Raw genomic sequence first — 22,228 nt, 5'->3', positions numbered from 1 at the left:
CAATCATTTTTGCAAAAGCTTCAACATACACACACTCACACTTGAAAGAGTTAACGTGTTGAATGCCACTGATTCATTAACTTGCTTTGCCACGTTAACTTGTTTTCACAGAGACCTCAGAACACATCGTCTTCTGCTATTTCAATACTTGCACATTAATTTCACATAAATGTGCACCGATCAGGAAGTCTGTAATTTGGCAGTGGTGTTTATTTTTATTCCTGTCTATTCCTGTTGGCTCATGCAAAAGTGTCTGAGAAAGTATTCTATGGTGAGTTACATCAAATGTACATTGATTTAATCTGCCCACATTCAGCTGTACAAGCTGGGCCAAAAAAAGAGAGAAAAACATAATTTTCATTCAACATGAGCTCCTAAATGCAAGCCAATTACTTCATCTGGTGCTCAACTAAAGCAACAGCAATCTGTTCCACCCTGGAGGAACAACTGGCCACAAGAGAGACCTAGAGAAAAGATGGACTATTGTGCACAGAACAAATATAACATGTTCTGTGACAGATAATACTGCAAAAACACATAGTCTGAATTATTAAAAAGAAAACAACAACAAAGAAAGCTCTAAACCAATGAGAAGAGCTACCATCTTTGCCTCCCTTTAATCCCAGCACTTGGGAGGCAGATGCAGGCAGATCTCTGAGTTCGAGGCCAGCCTGGCCTACAGAGTGAGTTCCAGGAAAGGTTCCAGAGGTACACAGAGCTACACAGAGAAACCCTGTCTTGATAAACGAGAGAGAGAGATAGAGAGAGAGGGATTTAAAATTGATTTAAGATGTCAGTGCTGTCCAGAGTGACCTGCTGTTCAGTGCAACTCTCCTTCAGAATCTTAGCTGACTGTATTTGGGTGGGGTTGGTGGGGTTTGCGTATTAATGCATGCACGAGTGTGCTGGCCTTGCTCCCCTGCTATATTGTTTATGATTTCTTAAAGCCACTGGAGATCAAAACAGCAAAGCAGCCATACTAGTTAGTCATAGAGGCCAGGCAGTGGTGGTACACACCTTTAATCCCAGGACTCAGGATTAAGAGGTAGATTGATCTCTGCTAGTTCAAGGTCACACTGAGTACACAAAATTGGCCCCATCCTAAAAGAAACAGCTTACACAAAGGTGACCTCAGCACCTGGACTCACACACCATTAATCCTAGCACTAGGTGGGTAGAGACAGGGGTGATATGGCTGGGTGGGGAAAGGACTATAAAGAGTAAGAGATGGGAATTCAGAATATTTTGCCTCTGAGGATTTGTGGAGACAGAATTGCCATTTCAGCTGGGTAGAGGTGAGATCTACTGGCTTGGCTGCTTTGCTTCTCTGATCTTCAGCTTGAAGCTTGAACCCAAATATCTGCCTCTGGGTTTTTAATTATTTGTGCTACACCCTCATTTCCACCTTGTTTGGGAAAGAAACTTGGTGTTTGGTACTGTGCACCCCATGCTATCTGGTCTATGAGCTATGAAGTCTGAGTGTTCTCCAGTCTTACAGAAGGGTCACTGGGATTCAGTTATTTTGTTATTCCCGGCTGTATCTAACTTTACAAGACTTACAGGGATTCTAACACAGGCCTTGACGTTTACAAAGCATGTGTTTTACCCCCATGAATTCCCTCCCCGCCTCCCCAGGAGCTGGGTAGTGGTGGCTGACACCTCTAATCCTAGCCCTAGGAAGGCATAGGCAGGTGGATCTCTGTGAGTTCAAGGCCAGTCTGGTCTACAAAGTAAGTTTTAGGACAGCCAGGACTGTTACACAGAGAAACCCTGTCTCAGAAAAAAAAAAAAAAAAAAAAAAAAAAAAAAAAAAAAAAAAAAAAGAATAAAGTAAGAAAGATAGAGAGAGAGAAAGGAAGAAAATAATAGAAATTGATGTTCTCATTCTAAACTTCAAAAGATTGGTAAATGAACTGGAATAGGTGCCCAAACAATTCTGAAACAAAGTGGGAAAACTCACGCTTCTTATTTTCAAAACTTACAACAAAGTGCTAGCCATCAAAAGAGTAAAGTGGTGTTGAAGTATAGCCACGGCGACTACAATTAAGAAACCAGAGATAAAACAAAGTGTCTCTAGATAATGATTTTTGGCAAAAGTGTCAAGACCACTTAGTGGGAAACTATTCTCAACAAAGAGTGCCGGGCCATCAAATAGCTACAAAAGAAGAGTGAGGTTGGATTCCCCCCTCCCCAAATTAACTCAAAATGGATCAAGGGCATAAATGTAAAACCTAAAACTGCAGAGTTGTTGGAAGAAAACCCAGGGGGTAAATCAGCACCACGCCAGACCTGGCAAGGGATTCTTAAACATGAAGCTAAGACAGCAAGAAACACAACAAAAGAAAAGACAATAGACTTCACAAAAGTTAAACCCCCTCGTGCTCCAAAGGACAACATCAAAAAAGTTTCAAAACATATGAAAACGTACAGAACAAGAGAGAATATTTTGCATATGGTGTCTAATAATGGACTGGAATCGAAAATATACTCTAAAATCTCTTAATAACCCAATAATAAAGGAGAGCCCAGCTTAAAGACAGGCAAATGATCTTTAATGAAGTTATACAAATATCTATTGGTATTCTATTGAAAGATGCACAACATCGAAAGTCTTTGTGGAAATATAAATCAAAACCACAATAAGATAATACTTCAAGTCTAAAATAGGTGGATCCCTCCAAGTCAAGTAACAGCAAGTATTATGAGCAAGCATTAATAGCAAGTATTGGCCAATATGACCCGCAGCACCTACGAGAGATAGGAATACAAAGCTGTATACTTTGCTACACAGTTTGGAAAATTATCATGCAATTAAATGTAGCATTGCCATACACTCCAGCAAGTCTGTTTATAGCTATGTACCCAAAACATGTCCATAGAAACTTGCCTGCTATTATCTCTAATAGGATTATACAGAAAAGCCAGGGAGAGGAAAAAATGCAAAAGTCCACTGACTGACCAATGGACAAACAGATAGATGGATAAAGTGTGTCATATATTCGTACCATCAGGTATCAATAAATAGCATCGTCTGGCTGTACAAAGGAAGAAGGTATTATTGGTATGTGTTATTTGCTTCTATATCTAGAAAGGTCACTCTGGTTTCAGGAGATATTTCTTCTTGAAGCTTTATAATGGCTCATGGCTTACTCACAGAGAGGGCTTGGTGTGTGGGTGTGTGTTTACTGGGTGTTTACTGTGTGTTTACTGCTACAGTGCCCAAATGTGGAGGTCAGAAGACAGCTTTGTGAAGTCAGTTCTGACCTTCTACCTTTACATAACTCTGGGGATCAAACTCAGGCTGACGTGCTCACCTGCCTGTGATGAGTGCAGTGATCTAAGGAACGCTGCATACAAGAGCCATACAGCTTGCCACAGGGTTCAAGCTGAATGGTTTTTATTAGGAAAAGGGATCATAAAAATGGGAGGGGAGAGACCAGCCCCAGGGGACAGGAGTAGCAGGAGAGAGAAGAAAGGAAAGATGGGGAGACAGAGGAAATGGGGAGAGAGCAAGAGAGAGGGGCGACAGAGAGAGAGAGAGAGAGAGAGAGAGAGAGAGAGAGGAGGTAGGCGGGGCCCTTTTTAAAGGGAACACAGCGAATGTGCACAGGTGGGGCTCTTAGTGGCTGCAGCTGAGGGCGCGTCCTGAATACTAACAACGAGTATCTTGATTATGGTGATGTATGCTACTCAAAAGCCTTTAATCTCTATGCCTAAAACAAGGAGGACATTTTCCTATAAAGGCATAATCAATAAATGAAAGTTTTTAAAATAACAGGAGCAGAAAAGGGACTCTCCATGGAGCTAAAGCTCCAACTGTCTACAGGGCAAATGGCAAAAACCAGTGTGGACACGATTCTGATAAGAAGACAAGACAGAGGGCAGCCGCCGGCAAGAAGAGCTGAGAGAATGATGTACATAGCAGTGTGGGTGCAGGTGTACCTAAAGCCGGAACCCACTGAAAGACACAAGAGCTTGTGTTCACTTCCGGCACGTTTGGCTTTGAAGGAACACGAAATAGGTCTGACCTCTAGTCACTTCCCTGATAGAGTGCAGTAGCTTCCGTCCTCCTCCGAGGGACCTGTGAAACGCACACTTGTGCAAAGTAAGTGGTTCTGAGAAATAGAGAGAGAACCCCGATGTCATCCTCCTTCCTGTAGAGCCAGCATGCTATTCTCAAATATAAGGAGGCATTTTCCTTTTAGTGTCACAATAGAAGAGAAGAATCCAAATAAACTTATTTTCTGGATATCAAAATACACACACCTACAGCGTTTTTGTGTCTTCTTCCCCTTTTACTCCTGTTTCTCAGGACTTCCTGAGAGCTGGAGAGTCAGGGGTGGATTCCATTGCCATTTAAATCATAACCTACTTAATGATTACTGGACTGGAACAAGTCCCTGTCCAAACCTGCCTATCTGAGGTACGGTACCTCAGAGTGCAACTCCGTCTGGAAAGAAGGACTTGACAGAGGTAAAGGTAAGCAAGGCCTCCAATGCACACCCTAAAACATGACGAGGGTCCTCCTCTAAAGAGAAGACGAAGACAAAGATATACACACAGGGAAAAGCAACACAAAGACAGAGACGAAGAATGACCATCTGCAAGCCAAGGAGAGAGGCCTCAGAGACAGCAGCCCTGCAGACGCCGTGCATTGGGTCTGCAGGTATGAGAAAATAACAGGCTGCTATCAAAGCCAACCAGACTGGAGTACTTACTTCATCATGCCAACTCCAATGGAAGCTTGCCATCTAGATGGAGTGTGTCCATCTAGAACTCTGAAGCTTGCTGGGAATTTCCCTGGAGTGTGCCCATGCAGAATTCTGACACCCTAGACTGGGAATGTATAAGCTCTGTCTTGCTGGGGTCAGGTCTTCAAGACCCTCTCAGATAGGACAAATTCCAGATGTCTTTGTCTCACACTGATCCAGGTGTGAATTTTCCAAGCAGGACACTGATCTTGTTTCTCAGGTATACCCCAGCAGGGCTGGCACACTAGTAATAAGGAACGTGACTGTGTAACTGCCTGGTGGCATGCATGCCTTGAGGAGGCCCATATCCCAACAACGAGTAAAGAAGGTATTTAGTTATATTTATAAATAATTTTATAAATTTTATATTTATAATTTTATATTTATAAATCATTTATTTATATTTATAATTTTGTTATAATAAAATTTGTATATATAAAATTATTATAATATCAATTGTTTATATTTATTGTAATAAATAGTATAATAAAATAAATAGGTAAAATATGTAAATGCAATAGCAAGGATGATGAGTATTATAATAGATATTAGAATAATTGTTTATAACAAAAGAATTATAAATAATTTATATTCCTGAATTCACTACAAACTTTGTTTTCTTATTTCTACTTCAATAATATTTTCATGGAAATTCCCTCAAAGAATAAGGATGAGAAAGTGAGAACACAACACATATATGTATGTATATATACATATGTTTTTCTTTGCAGAGGACATGGGAGTATTTTTATTCCAGTTATTTGAATATGAAGAAACAGGCATCAAAGTTGCTCCAGTGGGAGCACAGCACATTGTCTGGCTTCCAATACAGTGACCACAGCAAGCGTTAAACCCAGAACTGTCTCGGTTTGAATTCTAACCACGTGACTTGATACAGTGGCTCCTTTTCTAATGCTTGAAAGCTGTGTCTGGAGACTGTTTTCCTGTTGTTAAATGTTGACTTTCTTCTTACCTGGGAGACTATTATTATTCATGCTAAAGACAAACTGTGATAAATATAAACTTTGATCATTTATGTCAGATTTCTGGATGTTCCAAAGAACCGTGACATTAATTCTGACTACTTTAATATTTAATGGCCCGAATATGTCTCTATCACATCCAGGGAGGGATTGGTCCGGATGCTTCATTTGTAAGAAACAGGTGAATAACTTGACCGTGGTCACAGGAGAGAGTTGTAGGCCGAATCCCATGAGTCTAACCAATAGTTGTGTGTTCTTTCCTAGTAGATCACTGCTTTCTCCCACAGGAGAGGTAGAGAACGTATCGTTGTTTTGAAGAAATACTTACTTCAAAACCTAATTTTCCTCCTGCAAATTAATATCAGCAACCCATAACCCATGCCAGACAAATACCCGTTTGCTGAATGCCTTTTCTAGTATGACTGACGTCAGCAATGATCTTCAGAAAGTCATGCACATTCCCTGGGGCTCCCTGCCAGGAATCCAGGTCATTTAAAGAACTCATTTAATATAACTACAATTTGAAAGGCATCTGCTTTTAGCATGCTCAGAGGCACGCTGTCAGAAAGCAGGCCACTCCTTAAGCATTGGATGTTGACAAGGGCCATTAACTGACCTCCCAATTCTCCACCACAGAATTTTCCCTGTGAGGGTGCTGAGTGATCTTAGGGTCAAGGGCCAATTGCCTAGAGTGTGATCTTTGTTGTTAAAATGTCTGGGCCTGGGCCACAGACTGGAGTCAAGTATTACACAGACTTTTGAAAACATAAACCTGAGCAAAAAAAAAAAATTGCACCGTAATCCAGCTCAGGTTGTTAGTGTGTTTAAAAAACAGTGGGTAGAAAAAATCAGTTTAGTGAAAACAGTCAGACTCTTAAAAGTAGATCAAACTGGAGTGAAATCGTATGGCATGGAGTGGGATGGGATGGGATGGCGTGGGATGGGGTTGGATGGCACAGAATAGAAGAAAATGAGATGGAATGGAAGGTGCATGCGTTGTACACATTATGATTATGTATTAATTTCTAGAAGTCTATGAACTTTATACCAGCTTTAATGTATTTTTCACTGTAGGGTCATACTAAAAAAGTAGTTCGAATGGATTCAATCCAAGGAATAGACAGCAGAAAGAGGCTTAGAGTGCTGCAAATTTGAAGCAGAATAAACTCTGAGAAGATAAGTGGGTTCTTTACCCATAGAGCGTATCATTTCACCTCTCGCCCCCAGCAGCCTTGTCTTGGTTCTGCACACACAGCGCTGTGTGGCTGGCCTTGCTGACTGCCCCAGCTTCACAGCTGCCTGTTCCCATCACTGTCACACCCCCAAGCTTCAGCAATGCCCAACTACTTCCAGTTTGGGTAATAAGAACACTCAGTCACCCCCTAAGTTTCTACTCCTGCTTTTCTTCTCCCCAGAATTCTGGCTCTGATTGAGTCACTGCCTGGGTCACACTGTGTATGTTCCACGTCTCCTTCAGTCTACCGTTTCCTCCAGGAAGTGCCTATTAGTCACTTGGCTGACCCTTCCTTCTCCCTTTCCTTCCCTCCCTTCTCTCCTTTCCTTCCCTCCCTTCTCTCCCTTCCTTCGTCATATAACAAAAACTCAGAAAACACGCACAGAGGTATTTGGGATAATGGCCAACAATGAAGTTTCTGCCTCCCTGAAATTGAACGTCCAATGGGCAGAATAAAAACAACTGATATATATGATATATATATGATATATATATGATATATATATATCATACCATAAAAGAAAACTACTGTCAGTAAGAAAATGGGCTGGTTACTGGCATTGTCATACATATATACTCCAGACAGATCTTTGAGCAGAAAACTGAACTCCAATCCACATCAAATAATAACTATATTTGGGGAGTGTGGGGCTACTGGAACTATAGGTAGCCTGTTTCTGAGGCACGACTAGGTTTGGCATCCCTAGATTGGATTGATTATTTCTCCCACAGGTTCCTTAGCAGCCCCTGTGTACTTGCTATAAGTTGAATTATATAATTTCCATTTTTCTATTTAATTGTAAGCTGCTAGTAAATAACCAATTGAGTTCTCTATGTATATTTGAGTGTGGTGGGGGGGGAAGAAATGATTAAGGAAACAATTATTGCAGCGAGTTAGTGAGGGAAGCTGCTTGAGTTTCCTTGGTTGGACAAGATGATGAGGGGCTCCTCTCTGGCTGGGCACAGTGTTGAGCTGTAGGAAGGCCAAGAAGTGTTCATCTTGGGCAGCATTCTTCCGAAAGAAAGGAGCATGCTTTCCTTAAAACTAACTACCTCACTGAAGTAAGAAAAACCAGAAGAGATAAGTAGCTCGGGTGCTATGACGAAGTTGTACTCTTGTAGGTCGATCCATCCAAACTCATAGTTTGAAAAGTAAATTGCTTTTCAAAATGTAATTACATCAAATCACTTTTTAGAAATTCCTCTTGCTTTGCCAATACTCTCTCTTATGAAAAGATGCTATGCCCCTGAATATGTTGTCATCTATTTAGAAAATGAATCTTAGAATATTAGGGATAGAAGGGGGAAAAAACTATTCCAGAGTCCTCATTTTATGACCGAGATAAGCAGACAGGGGTATTGTCTGTCAGTGCTGCGGTTAGAACTCAGGCCTTGACCATCTTCTATGGATCCGTTCATCGCAGCATAACTTCCCAGCAGCTGCCCATTGTAAAGATTCCTCTTTCTTTCATTTTGTAAGACCACTCTTTCTCAGTTACACTACTTGGAGTTATGAAGACAGCTGAAACTGGATCCTACTGGCTTCTCTCACCTTCCAAATTATCAGAGGAAAGACCTAACTAAGATCACATCGAATTTTGTGTCAAGTAAAAAGAGACCTGGAAAACTGTAACTCTAAGGACCCTCCTCAGTTAACAGATGTCAAGTTTGGAGGGCACTTCTGTAGGGGGTTCCAGGTCCTTGTGTATTGGAACAAAAGACTGAGGAGAGACACAGGGTCACAGCAGAAGCAGGGGCTGTATTAGGAGATCAGATATTTACATGGGCGGTGAAACAGGAGGCAGCAAGGAGAGCCCTGTGGCACGAAGGCCATGCTGCACAAAGGACTGGAGCTTGGGGACTAATTTGCAGAGTGTAGGGTTTTTCATGCATGCTCTGATACATGTAGTTCTTTTTTTATTTTTTATTTTTTTTGGTTTTTCGAGACAGGGTTTCTCTGTGACTTTGGAGTAGGCACTAGCTCTTGTAGACCAGGCTGGCCTCGAACTCACAGAGATCCACCTGCCTCTGCCTCCCGAGTGCTGGGATTAAAGGCGAGCACCACCAACGCCTGGTTTACATGTAGTTCTATAGACAATGTCATGTGTCATGTCTTGCTGGCAACTTAAACTTCTACACAGAGATGTTGTTTTAGCTAATGGAACACAGGTCCTCTTTGGACACTGGAGACGACTTTTACGCCTGCAGAGGTAGCAACATATACTTGTTTTGTGACGTTGTGCATACGACCTTTCCAGACCTCACACTGCTCTATCCTGCTTTGCTCCTATCCCTCTATTTCTCTTTGGATTCCTACATCTCCAGTACCCAAATTTCTCAGCACAGGTCCCTCTCAGATAGTTGGATATTTATAAAACACGGCATCCTTTGCCAACCTGTTTACGTTTTATCACCTATGCTTTCAGAGATGAAAATATTGTATTTTTAAAATAAATGTTTTAACCAGGTGGTGGTGGTGCACACCTTTAATCCCAGCACTTGGGAGGCAGAGGCAGGTGGATGCCTATGAGGTCAAGGCCAGCTTGGTCTAAAGAGCAAGTTCCAGTACAGTTAGGGCTACACAGAAAAACCCTGTCCCGGAGAACCATAAGCAAATGTTTTATTTTTGCTTCTGTTGTTGCTGCAAAGATAACACAGAAACATCTTTTATTTACCTTCCCTTGTTATTAGACTGTTACATTACCATGGCACGTTTGTTACAATGAAGAGGCCAAGACTTGTAGTTAGAATTAATTAAACACCTTGCTTGGGATTCACTAATATTTCCCTATTGTCCTGGTCCCAGATTTCCGCCTTGCCAACTACACTGAGTTCTGTCATAGCTCTCCTGGCTCTTCTCTGGACTGTAGGGATTTCCTGAAGCTTTAATTTTCAGGACTTTGACACCTTTAAGAGCTGCAATACATCAGGGATTTCCCTTTGAGCTCATCGCCAATCTTTGTCAGTTAGCTTGGGGCTGTGAACTTTCTAGAGAATGTCTTCAGGGCAGGAGTCATCCCCCTGGCAATATTTCAAGGCGACATTCTGCCAACATAACTCCTTTATTTATTACTTATCCAGTGGTCTGCGTGTATGTATGCCTGCAGGCCAGAAGAGGGCACCAGATCTCATTACAGATGGTTGTGAGTCACCGTGTGGTTGCTGGGAATTGAACTCAGGACTTCTGTAAGAGCAGGCAGTGCTCTTAACCGCCTAACCATCTCTCCAGCCCCAAGATAACTCCTTTGCGATGTAAGGCTCCATCAGTTATGGGAGGCAGTTGTGGACAGGTTTTTCCTAAGGGTACCGTTGCGTATCTACCTACTCTCTTGACCCTCAATTCTTCAGAAGTCTCACTAAGCAGCACTCACAGGCATGAGGGGTATCTGTGTATTGTGCATGCATGCCAATGCTTGCACTCACACACACACACACACACACACACACACACACACACACACACTATCCCTTCTTCAGTGAGAGCGACCCTCACATCCAAGTAAAAGAGTATGATCACATAACCGTGACTTGAAACTGACTTGAAGAGAAATGGACCACATGACTTTATTTGCCACTGGTCTCTCACTTGACTTTCCAGGGATGCAAAGAACATAACATTTGCAAGTTAACCATGCTCGTCTTCTTTGCGTCCATTACCCATGCTGCTCCTCTACCTCAGACATACTTTCTCCCCAAGATTCCCTTGCCTTTCAGCCGCTGCCACCTCTCCTGAGACTGGCATGCTCGTTGCCCACTTAAGCCGTTTAAGGCACCTTTCCTCTGGTCTTCAGCCCCCCCTCTCATGTGCACAGCGTTAGATTTGTGCTGCGTGCGGGTTTGCTATTCTACTCCCTCAGGTTTGTAAGCCTTTTAAGGAATATGACTAAGTGTTATGTATTTTAATCTTTAGCATCTGGCATACATGCGACCATAATAAACATTCATGAAGAGATGATTCAATGAATAACTTTGGGTCTCAAAGCTCTTGAGCCTTTAAAAAACTGGGCTTGGCGACATGAAGTAACTTCCTGATTTAAAAACCCACTAATAATTGCAGAGCCAGGACTGGATCTCACTTTGTTTCTCTCTCTCTCTCTCTCTCTCTCTCTCTCTCTCTGTCTCTCATTCTCTCTCTCTGAGTGTGAGTGTGAGTGGTGTGTGTGTGTGTGTGTGTGTGAGAGAGAGAGAGAGAGAGAGAGAGAGAGAGAGAGAGAGAGAGAGAGAGAGAGAGAGAGAGAGAGCTGGCATTCTTATGAATCTGAAATCCTTCGGGGAGAGATACCTGCCGGCTAAGGAGATGTGTGAATCCCCGAGTATGTGGCTATTGTCACCACATTGTTTAAAACTCTTCTTCCAAGCGTCGGTTTTACCAATTGTGTTTTCATTTTGTTTAAGGTACTTGATATCGAATCCACAAAAGCACCGTACTGTCTCCTGAAATCTGATGCAGCATCCCCAAGAGATGCCAAAAGTCTTGTTTTCCTCAGGGAGAGCTTGATTGTGGTTGGTGTTGGGAGACAAACTGTATCACTTACAGCATTTGCATTCACGGCCTTCACATGTTCTCCAGAGAAGCTATTGCTGCCTCTAACCCATCTCACAAGGACCATAGAATTCTGACTTCTTCCTTTGTTGTACAGAGGGTGACTGAGAGGACCAGAGGTTAACACCAACTGAAGGTCACTTGGCCGGCTAGGGATGAGGGCCAAGTCCTGGACCTCTTCTCCATTGCTTTCATCTTTTGGCCTCTCCTGAAGTTGGCTGGATTCCAAAACACTACGTCCAGCGCATGCATTTGTCAAAGAAGGAGACGAACTGTACCACGCTTGGGGAGGTGAAGGAAGGGAACATGGGTTATGAATATAGTCCTCCCATCTTTTTCTTGTTTTTTATTTGCTCTTCTCTGTTGCCTAGTCTTCCCTTTACTAAAGGAAGTAGGTTACAGCAAGAGAGACAGAGATGGACAGACTCCCAAACCAGTTGTAGCAGCTAAACTTAACCTGAAGCTAAACAGGCACACGCTGGATCCCCAGGCAAGTTCCAATTTCAAGTATTCAGTTCATTCTCCCTTTAGAGGAGGCCTGGGCAGTCTATGGGCCTCTGACAGTGGAGCCAGTGTTTATCCCTACTGCACAAATGGACTTTGGGAGCCCATTCCCTATGGAGGGATACTATTGCAGCCCAGATACACAAAAGAGGGCCAAGGCCCTCCCCCAGAGGCTGTGACAGACTTTGCTGATTCCCCCATGGAAGGCCTCGATATCCTTGGGGAGTGGGTAGGGGGTGGGTTGGGGGGGCAGCGGAGGGCATGGAAAGATGGAAAAATGAGGGAACTGGGATTGATATGTAAAATAAGATTGTTTCTAAAATTTTTTAAAAAATGGTGATTAAAAAAAGAATTTCTCACAATGTTAGATTCAAAATGGAAACCTCACCACCCAGGGTGAAGGTGAATTTCCAGAATAGCCTCAGCTAAATAAACTATCTGAAGTTTTCTGTCTTGGAAGGTCACATCCAATTCATTTTCTCATCCACAGTTTCAGGCAACCAGTTTTCCTGTTGTATCTCTCCCATTCATGCCCTTGACCCTGTACCCAAATCAATCCATCTCTGAAGGAAGCCATCTGATTGCTCCCTTCCCACTATTGTTAGTTTTCCACAAAGCTTGCAAATTAAGAATGGTTTTTGTATGTTTCAATAATTGACAATACATAAGAACAATAGTATTTTGTTATGTGCACTATTATATAAAATTCTAATCTAAGTGTCCATAAATAAAGTTTAGCATTTTGTCAATAAAAAATCCATCAAGTTAGTTTTATCTACTTTATGTGAGCACCTATATTAGTTACTGCCTTTGTGGCTGAGACAAAATTCCCTATCACAGCAATTTAAAGAGGGAAGAGTTTATTTTGGCTCATGGTTTGAGAAGGCACAGAGGTAAACGTGTGAGACTGCTGGTCACATAGTGTTGGCAGGCAGAAAACATAGTGGCATTCATCTCATTTTATCGCTTTATCCAGGTCAGGACCCAGCCTGTGGAATGGTGCCATCTGCAGTGAGCACAAATCTCTCCATTTCAGCTAATCTAGTCTACACTCTGCCTCACAGGTTTGTCTCCTCAGTGATTCTAGATTCTGTCAATTAACAATCAATATTAACCATCACAATATCCGTATAATGTCATTAGCAGTGTTACCTCTTGGCTCAGAAAACATAAAATATTTGCTTTCTGCCCCTTCACATGCAAATTTGCTTCTTGTTGTAGTGAAATATTAGTACTTTTAATTTTTAAAAATTTATAAAGGTGTATTTATTTTATTAGTATGAGTTCTTTAGTGATATATATATATATATATATATATATATATATATATATATATCTGTGTACCATGTGCATGCCTGGCACTCTCAGAATTCACAGCATCCATGGTCCTCTCAGAATTCAGAAGAAGGTATCAAATATACTGCAACCACAGTTAAAGATCACCACATGGGAGCCTAGAACTGAACCCAGGCAGGTCCTCTGTAAGGGCAGCCAGTGCTCTTAACCAATGAGCCAGCTTTCCAAGCCATTTCCAAATGTCTTGAGACAGACTTGGTGGGTATTGTAGGCTTCCCAGAACTGGTAACTCACCTGCTTTACCTTCCTGAGAGTCAAGATTGTAGGTGTCCACCATCATGCTCGTCAAAACTTCAAGTCTTATGACTAAGCTGATTTGGATGGCCATCCCAGCTGAGGTATCTCCTAGCTAGTTGACTTTGAACAAGTTACATGTCTCTTGAAAGGAGGAGGGCAGGATGGGACCAATAGCACAAAGTAATGAATGAGGTGACATATGAAAGGCACTGTGGCTTGTCCATCATGAACACAACGCATCACCCGATACCATTCTCTATTCTTGTGCCCTCATTGCTCTTATCGCTATGACAGGAGTGTCACTTTTAAAGCTCAGGGATGAAACTTCCAACTTTTGACAGTGAATGCTCTACTCTGTAGTCTGTAAGAGTCGGCTAACAATCAGAAAGTGTATATACACCGCCCTGGGCTTCTCAGTCTGGACAAGTCCCGGTAATAGAAAGCTCCATGCTGGGGCTTTCTCTTTGTTAGATGTGGATCTAATTAAATTTATCCACAGTATGAAGACTACAAGGCTTAATCTTCATAGAAGAGGCATTTTATATAACACCCAGCTCAATTCGCCACCAACCATATTACATCTGCCGGTACTACCATTTTATCTTTTATTTGCTTTCATCGCATGGGTGGTAGAACTTTATATTAGTGACCATTTGTCAGCAAGGCCAACACACTTGACAAAAGCACCTTAAGCAAGGAAGAATTTCTTTGTTGTTCATGGTCTTAGTGGGTTCTGTCCTGGAAACTTGAGCAAGACCTCATGTTGATGGGTGCATGTTAGGGGGTCCAGTTGTTGATTTCAAGTCCAACCAGGAGGGAGAGAATGAAAGAGGAATTGGGAATTGGCCAGGGATAATACTTCCCCAAAGACCCAATCCCCATGGCCTATTTCCTCCAACTAGGTCTCAGTGTCTAAACTTCTCTCAACCTCTCAAAGTAGCACTACCCAGCTGAGGACCAAGTATTCAAACATAGAGGACATTTCATATACAATACATAGAAAACCATGCTATTGAAAATTTAAGAAGAAATAGAATAGGAAGGAAAAGAGCCAATATCTTGCATTAAACTTTATATTTACTAAGTGCAAAGACTTGTGTTATTCGTCAATTTGACAGGATCCATAATCGATAAGGGAACAAGCCTACAGTGCTATGTGTAAGGGATTATCTAGGTGTAGGTTAGCCTTGAGCATGTTAATGAGTGCTTTTCTTGCTCAGGTTAGTTAATGTGGAAGAATGCATCTTGATTGTGGGAATGCACTGTGGGAAGTCTCAATGTGTGTTTATTTGGGAGTTGCTGGTGAGACAGAAACTTATGCCTGCAATTTACTTTTTATTCTCTAATTCACACATAGTAAGTACACATAATATATACAATGTGGAATATAGAGAGATATCCATATTTATTGTGTTGCTCAGACCAGGGAAATTGGCATATCTGTCACTGCAAATATTTATCATTTCATTGTGTTAGGGACATTCTAGGTCCTGCCTATTGCTTTGTAATATGAAATTAACTGTCATTATCCTGATGTTCCATAGAACATCTAAGGTGCCCCTGTTCAAGAGCACACCTATACGTATTTACTGTCTTCTTTCCATCCCCTATGCGACTCTTCCTAACCTTGCCTGAATACCATTCTTCTCCGTGCCTCTGAGATCAGCTTTCCAGCTTTCACATAAGTGTGAAAATACATGAGATTTAGTTTTGTAGGAGTCATTTCATTTAATATAACCATCCTCCAGCTTCAGCCATGTAACTGCAAACGGCAGGAGTTTGTTCTCTTTGTAGCTGAAAAATGTTCCACTGTGAATACATACTATTAATTCATCTGCCAGAGGACACCCACATTGATTCCGTACCTTGAGTATTATTAATAGTATGACAATAAACATGAAAGTGCACATATTTCTTTAATACACATTTTTACTTTTCCTTTGGCTATATACAAAGCAATGGAATTGTTAAATCATGTGGGAGTTTTATTTCTGCATATCTTCGGAAACTTCCACAGTTATAGTCAGAGTTTGAAACTACACACTGCAATGTTCACTCAACTTGGCTCTGGTAATTTGAACAGAAAATGGCTCCCAAAGAGCACCATTAGGAGGTGTGGCTTTGTTGGAGTAGGTGTGGTCTTGTTGGAGGAAGTGTATCACTGTGGAAATGGGCTTTGAGGTTTCCTATGCTAAAGCTACTCCCATGAGACAATTCACTTTCTGTTGCCTGGAAGATGTAGGACCCTTAGCTGCTCCTCAGCACCGCATCTGCCTGCATGTCCCATGTCCCACCAAGATGATAATGGACTTAAACCTCTGAAGCTGTAAATTGCCATCCCAATTAAATGTTTTCCTTTTTAAGAGTTGTTGTGGTCATGGTGTTTCTTCGAAGCAATAGAAACCCTAACTAAGACATTGTCCAAAGCCTTTTCCCAACAGTATCAGATAAAACCTCATAGACACAAATAACCCAGATGGCAACTTTAAAAGAAGGCTCTCCAACTGGAGTATGCTGTTTCTCACAATGGTGTGTGCCTCAGACATGCAGAACACAGAGGGGATTTCAATCTCCGCCATTCTTCATCTGTTCTTGGTCAGACAACCTTGTTCAGTGATCAACTTGAAATACTGCATAGCAACTATAGCATGCATAGCCATTCTTTATATTCTGTACTGCTGGCCTACAATCACAAGGTGCCAACTATGCATCTTTAGGACCATCATGCCTACCAGTGTACTTGCTGCTATTGAAGCTCTGACGTTTTCCTTCAAAGATGTGATAGGTGTAGAAATACCAAAAGACCACTATACAGGAGAACTAATAATAAGTCCTAGGAAGCACTTACAAGGTAAGCCTAGGGGAATAGACCTGTACTCTCTGATGCTCTGGAGATTTAAGCAAACAGATCCCAAGATCAAAGTCACCTTGAGTTACAGAGTGAATTGAAGGTCAGCCATGCAACTTTGTGAGCCCCTTCTCTCCCTTCAGGAGACAATGCAAGGGGACCTAAGAATATAACTCAGGAATAGACCTCACATGTGTTAGTCTCTGTATTCAGTCCCCAGTACAGCAAGAAAGAAAGGGGACAAAAGCAAAACATAGACTCAGAAACCTGGAATAAAATCCTCCTGGCTTCTACTGTTCTAGTGACTTGTGTATAACAGAAATAAAATGAAATAGAGATATGGATTTCCCCCTGTTCTTCAAACACAGCTCCTAAAATGCTTTAAAATGTTTGGAGCTACAGGACTATCTTTTGCTATTCATAATAAGCCTCTTCCAGCCAAACTGAGTTTAGTGTAATGAGTTGATTCAGGATAGGACCACTATATGACTTTCTAATATGACCAGTGACTAGGAAGCCCAAGCCCATGGTAGGGATTATAAAGACATTCGTACAGGGATCAGAGCATTTCCAGTTTGGTGAAGCTACTGATGTACAAGGAGGGAGACCAACCCAGAGGTCAGTGGAGCCCTCTACCCCACACACCTTCATTCCTTGCCTTGTGTACCTTTCATTACGTTGTTTCTGAAGCGTATCCATCACCGTAAGTAGCAAATATGAGCCGAGAGTTATCTTAGTTCTCCAGCTCAGTCAAGAGAGAACTCAGTCAAGGGGTCTCTCATATTTATAGTTGACTGGACCATGGTGTGGATTGCCTGGGGAATTCGTTTGTAGCTAGCATCTGCAGGAGGGACCTTCATGGAACTGAACAGGAACCTGGAACAGCAGATTCTGCACCAACTCTGTGTAGCTCATATCAGAACTTAACTGAATTGTTGGGCATCCACTTGCTGGTAAAGAAGTACTGTACTTAGAAAACTCACATTTAGCGCCAGTAATGGTATTAGGAGTCACCACCCAAGCATCACCATAGACTTGTTACGTTACAGAACAGGAAGAGGCCTCCCCATGAACTCCAAGCACTCCCAGGACCCTAAATTCCTGACCCTTCACAGTTTCCCATAGAGAATGTGCCATGCAAGCAGCTCTCCCAGACAACCTCTGGAAGAAACTAATTTTAAAAGTGCTTTATATTTGACATATTTGTCTACTCACAGTGTTTATGAATCCCTTTATCTTGCAGAGTAACCTCAGTCTCCTGATTCAACTTCCCATCCTCCCAAATTGGTTCCCTTTGCAGCTTGCAGGGAAAAAGAATGCAGCACCGGATGGTGCCTGCATCCTTTATCATTGAGAAAATCAGTGATACTGCTGCCCTAGCAAAGATTCAGTTAGCTTCTTGGCCAAGGACCCCTGGTTTCTGTAGGCTTATCCAGGGACAGGAGAGAGGAAGTGCCTTGATTTCTCAATGACTTCAGGTTTTGCTCTTGGCTTCCACAGCATCTTGTTTATACCTGTGTTGTGGCACTTAGCATTTCAGAAATTATCTATGCCCCTTCCACATATACCTTCCCTAAACCTTTTAAATTGCAAGTCCCTCGAGACAGGTTTACTGTGCTTCATGCTAGATCCCCTTAGGCATTAATAAAACAAAATGCACAAATTGTGTGAAAGTATCTGGAGTGTTTTCCAACACCAATAACCACATCTCTGGTTCTCTAGGTACAGCAATATAGACTAGAATTTAATTCATCCCTGACATCAATTACAGAATTATTATCATCACATCCATAAATTAATGGTTCAGTCCCATAAGGTTGAACCCAATTCGGACATCAGTCACAAGTCTCTGCATAATTAGAATTTCTGATTGACAGATCATTAATTCTGAAGGTCCTCCTAACTTTCTCCTCAAGGTTGATAATTTGCTCTGTCAACACACAGAACTTGTGGAAACATTTGGCTTGTGTTTATTATAAAGGTTCAACACAGGCACAGCTGTGTGGAAGAGCATAGAGCCCAGAATGGCAGGTGATGGACAGGTTGGATTCCAGGAGCTTCATGCCCTCTTCAGGGAGAACTGCCTTCTCAGAAGCTTGACATTTTGAACAACCAGGAAGCCCATCAAATCTCATTGTTCCAGAGTTTAAATAGAGGAGCTGAAGAGATGGCTCAGCAGTGAGAGCACTGTCAGCTTTTCTGGAGGACCAGGGTTCAGTTCTCAGCACCCATGTGTGTTCACAGCCATCTCTAATTTAGTCCTAGGGGATCAGATTCCCTCATCTGGTCTCTCCAGGCACCTGTCACACAAGTGGTACACAGCTATACATTCAGACAAAACAACCATACATATAAACTAAAAGATGAAAAAGATTAAGTTTGTATAGACCCTGAATGTCAATATTCCCTTTTCCCAGGCCAGTGGATGATTCTTGGTTTCTTTAGTGACCAGGCAAATTCTGGGGCTGAGTAATGGCATTGTACTAGTCTCCACATTAGACAAACTCGGGTATCATTCAATTGTCATTATGCACTATGAAGCACACTTCATCATTTAGGGAAATCCAAGAATTTAAATATTCTGTATCCCAAACCATTTGAACAAGGATACCCTATTATCCTTATTATTAAGAACACCACAAAATTTAGGAGTTATGTGCCCCAGGAATAAGAATACAGCTCAATTATATCTCTTATCCCATCACAGAATTGGAATAAGGAATGGGTCAGTGATTGGCTACGTATTACTGGCACAGTAGGACTTATCTTAAAGAAATCTGCTGAGTAATAAATACTACTAAAATAGAAGAAAATAATAATACTAAAATAGAAGAACACTGAATTTGGTTCATGGCCTTTGCAAATGCTTCTCCCTAAGGGTGAAAACTTTTCTCATTGTCTAAACACAGAAGCTTTAATTTGGCCTCTGAGGTGTATGACACCATCATTATTTACACATTGGTTTATTGTTATAATTGAGGATTCCAAGAAGCCTCAACCTTGCCTATTAGGCATGTTTTGTTGTTGTTTGTTTTTTCTATCATCACAGCATATTTCGGGAAGTGAATTCCTGTTTATACACTTGAAATGAGAAACACCCCACCAGAGATGGCTGAGTGCAATGTGAGGGTCCCACTGGGGACTGGAGACTCCCACAACTGAGAGTCTCCAGAAAATAAATGGAGCCCGTGGAAGAACTCAGTCTTGAGTTAAGAGGGGAAGGATATGTGAAGATACTCTAATAATCTGGAAAGAAACTTACTAATAATTTCTTATGCCATTCCAGGATACAAGCAGGGAATCTTCCTAGACCCTTCATTAGAAATGACATGTTAAATAATTGACTTTCTATTTTAATGTGTGTGTGTGTGAGAGTGTGTGTGTGTGTGTGTGTGTGTGTGTGTGTGTGTGAGTGTGTGTGTGTGTGTGTGTGTGTGTGTGTGCTTGTATGTGTGTGTGTATGGATGTGTTTGTGTGTGTGCATTTACTAACTAAAGTGTTTTTCAAATACAGGAGTGACACAGAGAATTTTGAAACATAAAATGGAATTGGCTGTCTCACTTTGGGTGTATATTCGTGTGTTTAAGGAAGTGTGAGGGCCAGAGGGTAAATCATTTTGGGGGCACTGTTTGGTTGTTTGTTTGCTTGATTTGCTTTTTTTAAGACAGGGTCCCTTACTGGTCTGGGACTGACTTATCAATTACGTAAGCTGGCTGGCGGCGAGCCTTCCTCGGCTTCTTCCATTACAAGTGCACACCACCAGGTCAGCATTTATATGTGGGTTCTAGAGACTGACACACAGCCAATGTTTATCAAGTCAGCAACTCACCTAGCCCAGAAACTGGTTGTTCTTCACGGTGACCAACCTCCCCCTCCCCCTCAAAAGAAACAAATTGCTGTGCTTACTGGACTGTGTGAAACTGTAGCTTGACATCCATGAATCAAGTTAGGGTCCACTTAACGACGCCAGAATCACTGCTGTTCCTTCACTTGGATAGAATTGCCAGCCGCCTAAATGTGACCAGCGTTTAATTTGTCTTTCTCAGCACCAGGCATTGTAACTAAACCTTGTCTGGACAGAGGGAAGGCAATCAGGTCCTCTATGGATGCCACGAGGTGGAGAAGGGCTCCTGGCTCGAGTCATCTGAGAGAGAAGCCAGGTTACATATGAGGCTTGCTTCATCTGCATTACAACTGCAATATGGTGACTTTGATGCCAATACTGATTGATGCCAGTCACTCAATGTTTTTTCTCTTTCTCTCTGGCTCTGGCATCAGGTATATTTCAGGGTTGCCTCTGCCTACTTCCCTTCTTATTATCCAGAAGGTTCTCTGATTAATGTTGCAACAAACTTAGCTCAGAACCTGTGTCCAAAGAAGGGAAAGAATTGTTCCTAGACATATCTGACAAAAGCCAACAGTGATTGAAGAGCAGAATCTGACAATAAATATGGTAATTAAGTCTTTGATACTTCCAGCAAAGGAGTGGTTGAAAAAAGAGGGGGAAAAAAAGCAATCTGAGAACTAGAGTGTAGGGCGTTTGCACCATTAAAGAGAATTATAGGAGTCAAAACTTTTAAATGAAATTTAGGTCTTTTTCATTGAGAAGTTAACTTTTTGGTGCAGACTAGGAAAAGTTTATTGATACTGCCAAGCAAAAGACTCCAACTTCTGCCCCAAGTTACCCAGTAACAGAACTGGCAATTCCAGAGCACACACTTACCCTCTGGAGACCAAAACTAAATTTTGCTTTAGTGTATATGGTACATTTAGTTTATGCTTCAAACTTATATAAGGAGAGGAAATAGCTTTTTTCCCTTTAATTTCATAGCAGTGAAGATTTAGCTATATTTTGCCATTGCATAGAAGTGAGTTTTAGAGGCCTGTCAGTCTGTAGATCATGGTTCTGCTTAGTGTATTTGCTGTCACAAAACCTACAAGCTTTCAAGATAGCCCCGCATTGTGTTAAAAAGAAAGAAAAAAAAGGAGAGAAGGTAGCATTGAAGGGGAATGTACTGTGTATGTTTATCTTATTGACTGTTAAATAAAATACTGTTTGGCCAATGAAATGGCAAGTTAGGCAGGACTAGGAGTCAAAGAGGATTCTGGGAAATGTAGTAGAGAAGTGATGATCCAGACAGGCAATGACATAGCAAGGAGACTCATATTTAAGAGAAGGAGAAACAGGAAGGGTCCTTTTGTCCCCTTCCTCCTCCAGTGGCAGTATGTGATCCACTGGCAAGGAGGGACGCCAATAAGGCGTCCGATAAGATAAGTCTTATAAAATATATAGATTTATGATAATTAAGACTGAGCTAACAGATGAGGAATCCTAGTCATTGGCCAAGCAGCTTTGAACCTAATACAAGTTTCTGTGTATTCATTTGGGCCTAACTCGGGCGGGCGGCTGGCATAAAGCTCACACATGGTGGTGGAGCTCAGTCGGCTTTTGGCAAAAAGATTTATCCGAACATAGCATAGAGATGCTTCTCCAAGGGACTGACTCCTAAATTCCTGGGACTGAGTTTTGTGTTTCTGGGTTACTCTCTGTCTTAGAATCTCCCTTATTGTGGCAAAGGTTCCTCACTAAGATCACCAATGTTTTGCCGGGCAGTGGTGGCGCACGCCTTTAATCCCAACACTCGGGAGGCAGAGGCAGGCAGATCTCTGTGAGTTCTGGTCTCCAGAGCGAGTGCCAGGATAAGCTCCAAAGCTACACAGAGAAAAAAAAATCACCCAAATTTTAAAATCTTTTCACATCTACCCTCTAAA

Source organism: Cricetulus griseus, chromosome 10 (assembly GCF_003668045.3).
Source record: "Cricetulus griseus strain 17A/GY chromosome 10, alternate assembly CriGri-PICRH-1.0, whole genome shotgun sequence".
Taxonomy (NCBI): Eukaryota; Metazoa; Chordata; class Mammalia; order Rodentia; family Cricetidae; genus Cricetulus; species Cricetulus griseus.
This window is presented reverse-complemented; position numbering follows the sequence as displayed.